We start from the raw sequence: 5,702 nt of genomic DNA on the forward strand, positions 1-5,702 counted from the left end.
ACCCTAACCAACTATTAAGATAATACAAGAGTAATCATAGATCCCACAACCCCAGTTGTGGGTTTTAGTTCCACACGAAAGAGAAAGCAATAACAATAATTGAATTCATAATTCAAAGTGATTAAACTTACAAAAGATGTAGTCAGAAATTGATTCTCTTCCCAAATTCAAGAAGAATATCCCACAACTAAATCAAAGAATTGAAAATTGAATTTTAAGTTTTGAGCCCTAAAAAGGGGTGTCTTTGCCTTTGAAATAAGTTCAATATGCTCCGCCCCTCCTGATTAGAAAACCCTAACATATGCTTTAAATACTTCATCCTAATTATGGAAACAAAATCACAGATCACAGTATTTTCTCAGACAGACGACGATATGTGTGACGGCTTATCAAGAGTATGATGCCTTATCAAGAATGTCGTCAGCTCCTCTTCACATTTGAACAAGTTCTGTCTTCAGCTGACGATGAAACCTGACGGTTTATCAGACATGTGACGACTTATTTGAATTGTCGTCGCTTCTTCACTTCAAGTCCCATTCCCTGCCTAAGCCTAACGACGAGCCTGACGGCTTATCACAGGTCGTTGTTACTTCTTAAAGCTGAATCCCATTCTCTGTCTAAGGCTGACAGCAACTCTGATAGCTTATCGCAAGGCTGACGACTTATCAAACAAGTCGTCAGCTATACTTCCCTCTCTACTTGCTCAGAAATCAACTCTTTTACTTCTATTATTACTGGTTCTCTTGCATCTTGACTTTTACTGCAATATCAAAGAGAAAACAATCAAAAACGACAAAAGTTGCTTATGACTTTGCAATTATGCTCAGTTAAAAGTCTCAAATGTGTTAGCATCTGCTCACACATCATGTGTATACTTGGTGAGCGAGACTATCTTTGTTAACATATCTGCAGCGTATCATCTATAACAACCTTCATAATCTTGATAGTTTCATCCTCAACAACATCTTGAATGAAATAAAATTCGACATCAATGTGTTTGTTATGCTAATGAAATCTTTGATTTTTAATTAAATAAATATCACTTTGACTATCACATCTTAGAGTTGATTCCATCAAAACCAAATACAATTTTCTACCAAACCTTTCAACCAACCGACTTCTTTCACCATCTCCACTGCTGCCATATATTCTGCCTCTATTGTTGACAAAGCGATAATTGATTGTAAATTTGATATCCAACTAGCGACACTACCAATGAGAGTAAAGATATATCTAGTTCGGGACTTCCTTCTATCAAGATCCCCTGCATAGTTAGAATCCACATAACTAAGAACTGAAATACCTTCACCCTTTTGAAAGGTTAGGCCAACATCAGAAGCTCCTTTGAAATATCTCAATATCCATTTGACAGTTTTCCAATGCCTCTTTCCTAGGTTATCCATGTAATTTCTTACCTTACTTATGAATTTAGCAATATCTGAATGTGTGCATACCGTAGTATATATATTGCTACCAACCGCACTAGCATAAGAAACCTTTGACATACGTGCCACATCATCCTCAGATCGAGGAATTTATAACTCTGAATGTTTAAAATAAGAAGCTAATGGTGTACTTATATGTTTGCACAAATGCATATTAAATATCTCAATAACATTTCCAATGTACCTTTCCTGAGAACGATGTACAATACCATCTCCTATTGAAATCTCTATTCCAAGGGTTTTTTTTGCATCTCCCAAATCCATCATGACAAATTACTTGCTCAACAATTTCTTCAAAGCATTTATCTTTGTGATGTTGTTAATGACAATAAGCATATCATTGACATACAATAGTAAATAAATCATAGAGTTTCAAGACATTTTTTTGTGATACACACAACTATCAAATAGAATCCTTGAGAATCCATGTGTAGTCATGAATGCATCAAACCTTTTGTACGACTATCTAGGGGACTGTTTCAAACTATACAAGAATTTTTTCACTTGGCATACATGATATTTTTTTCACTCAGCTAGGAAACCTTCAGGCTGCTCCATATAGATTATCTCTAGTAGATCACTATGCAATAAAATAGTTTTGACATTAAGCTGTTGAATTTCCAAGTCAAATAATACAATCAATGATAGTAGCACACGAGTTGAGCTATGTTTTATGACTGGAGAGGAGATCTCATCGGAGTCACCTCTCTCATTCTGACTGAAATCCTTTGCATCCAGTCTCTCCTTAAACCTAATATCTTCCACTTTTAGAATTCCCTCTTTCTTTCTGTAGGTCTATTTGCATCCAACCATCCTCTTTTTCTTTGGCCTTTTAACTAAGACCCATGTCTGATTTTTATGAAGAGACTCCATATCTTCCATCATGGCTAACTGCCATTGCATAAAATCCTTGTAAGAAGATGATTCAATATACGAGGAGGGCTTAATATTCTTAATCTCTTCTTCTGTATCAACGAATGCATATGCAATCAAATTTACTTACTCTATAACTCATTCTAATTTTTTTGACTTTCTTTTATTCCTTTACTTCACAATTACGTATGGTTCATTGACTTTAAGTTCTTCAAGATCTGTATCTTTTGACTTATCATCTTGAGTCTGTTGATCTTTCTTATTGGTTAGCTCCACCTACTGTCACACCCCTTTTTCGCTCGAGGCGAGTCGAGGTCGAAGGATTTTTCCAATTAAAGTGACGATTTTGAATAGGAATTAATTTATTTACAGAGTCGCCACTTGAAATCGAGTTATGGTATTCCAATTCACCTTTTTGAATCCCTAATCAAAAGAAAATGACTCTTTATTGGTCTGCAAAAATAAAAAACTAGGTAAGGAATTCTGTTACCGAGGGGAAGGTGTGAGGCACCCCTCGAGTCCCGTGGTTCTAGCACGGTCACTTTTATTGACTTATACTTAACTAAAACTATTTTGGTAAATTATGTTAAGGCCCAATTCACTCATTTTTAATATACTAAATCGTCTATATATTTTATATTAATTAAATTGGTGAAAATAAAAGAAAAAAAAATATTAGTCAAGGTGCATTATTGCATCCTTGAAATTTAAAATGTCTCAGAAAGATGTGTATGCCACATTCTAAATTGAGACCAACGTTAATAATAAATTAAAATAAAATTCTTTTAACATAATTAATTAGTAAACTTCATTAATAATAATAATAATAATAATAATAATAATAATAATAATAATAATAATAATAATAATAATAATATATAGAAATTACACTTATTATACTAAATTTTATTATGACCTTGATTTATTTTGTTAAATTAATATAAGTCCAAAAATCGCCTAAAAGGTAATTCTTTTAACTAACCTTTAAATAATATTTATTCAAGATACTCAATTAATTAATAATTATCATGATTTTGTGATTAACAGTGGATAGAAATACGTAAGCTACATACTAGTGTTTATTTCTTACGGACTCAAAAATAAAAACAAAATAAAAAAAATACCAGACTTTTAAAACTATATCAATGTATTCATTTAATAATAGTATTGTATAACTTATATTAAATCATGAAACTATTGAATAAAAATAAAATTACCATTTTTAAATATGTAGAAAGTGCTACATCAGAATATATGAAAATCCCAATTTCGACAACTACCCTTGCCCCAAGAATAATATAATAGCAATGACCGTAGTGAGAATAAAATCACTTTCCGATGAAAGTTGCGACTGGCAGTGACAGGTATCGCCGACCGATTTGGTGGCTTTGGGATGCCGGCCTTCCGGTGATCAGATCCGGAGGCAGCGTTAGAGAGAGAAAAAGGCATCGCAATAATGTCGTCGTTTTGTCGGCAGTGATCCAAGGAGAAAGAGGGGGATCAACGTCGGTTAGATCCAGTGAGGGATCGGTCGGAGAGAGAAATGAGTGACGGGGAAAGGGAAGAGGAGATCAATGGCGAGGGAGGCGTGGCGGCGCGAGGAGGGAAAAAGGATGGCAGGCCGCCGTTGGGTGGTTCCAGTTGTTTTTCGATGATAAGGGTTGTTTGACTGGTTTTGGTATTTTTCCGGCGAGTTTTCGATATAGACTCGCCGAAAAATGCAAGAAATAAAATATTCTCCGGTTAATTTACTTTCTGATTTGTCTCATCTCATTACATCATCTGATTTTACGGATTATTTTTTTATCCGGATTTCGTTGCAATTTTTGATACGCTATGTGTATTGTTGTACATCAAACAATGTTAATTTCTTTCATCTATTTCTCTTTTTCGTTTTAAATTTTAACTTTACCAAAATTAACACAACATAGTTTTTATTTTTTTATTTTTTATTTTTTTTACACTGAAAACATAAATAAATATATTATAACTTAATCAAATAGCATGCAATAATAAGAGACCCACATAATCAATTAACTATGCTTACTAAATATTGCATAAAACAACTTAACGATCATTTTTATTCATGCATTTATAAAATAAATTCATAATATGAGTGATACAGAATATAAAAATAAACATGTGATTGACTCGAATGGAATAAAGAAACAAGCTTGACTCGAACGGAATAATGAAACTACCAACAATCGTCACCGGAATCTTAAACACGAATCCAAATTCAACTTCATTGCTTTTCCTCTCTGATTTCTTCTGTTTTTTTGTTCTATTTTTTTTTATGCAGAAAAGTACGTAGTCTCTCTCTGAAGGAGGAAAATCCTTTTAACATGGACTCTTGGGAGGGAACAGTTTTTTTTTTTAAATTTAGGGGAGAGTAGTTTTTAGGCAGATAAAGGGGAGGGAGTTTATTTATTTTTTTAATTCAAATTTTATCATTATTATATATATATATATATATATATATATATATATATATTATTGTTAAATAAAATAATAATAATAAAATGATAATCATAATTATTATAATAATAATTAATTGATTTTATGTTTAAGAAAATACAATAAAATTTACAAATAGTCAAAATAAATACAACAATACAAAAATAGTTAATTTTATATATATATTATTTTATTATTATTTTTAATATCTCAAAATTAATATTACTTAATTATTTATTTTTAACTAAAAATTTATTAAAAAGTAAAATTAATAATCAAAATAATATATGATTGAATATTTAAAATCTATGGAGGATAAATAAAATCACGTGTCTATATTTTTGCCCCTCTTTGTGTAAAATCTCAAAGAGTTTTTATACAAAGAAGTAGACAAGATATGATTTTTGAACCTCCGATTATTTGAAAGGTAAAAATAAAAATAAAAAGAAAAAGAAAATGTGACCGAGTTCTGTTTTTGAACATCCTACCTATCCCGGGTTATAAGGGAATCAGGTCACGAGTAGTTCAAAGGTAATATGGTGTGAAAAAGAGTTAAAAGTCGAATGAAATTCCGTCGAGTTTCTGGTTGACAACTTTTGCTTTTACATTCAACTGACTAACAAAAAAAAAATTGCAATCTCTAAAATCTTGATTCAAATCTTCATGACTTGAACTTGAAAATTCACCCTATTCTTCAGGCGGGTTCTTGGACTTACAACTTCTTCACCCTGTTCTTCAGGCGGGCTCCTGACTTGTTACTTTTTCTTCTTCCTGTTCTTCAGGCTGGCTCCTGGACTTTCAATTTTTCACCCTGTTCTTTAGGTGCGCTCTTGGACTTCCAATGTTTTCACCTTGTTCTTTAGGCGGACTCCTGGACTTTCTTTTCTTCACCTTATTCTTCAGGCGGGCTCCTGGACTTCCACTTTC

Source organism: Capsicum annuum, chromosome 1, assembly GCF_002878395.1.
Source record: "Capsicum annuum cultivar UCD-10X-F1 chromosome 1, UCD10Xv1.1, whole genome shotgun sequence".
Classification (NCBI taxonomy): domain Eukaryota; kingdom Viridiplantae; phylum Streptophyta; class Magnoliopsida; order Solanales; family Solanaceae; genus Capsicum; species Capsicum annuum.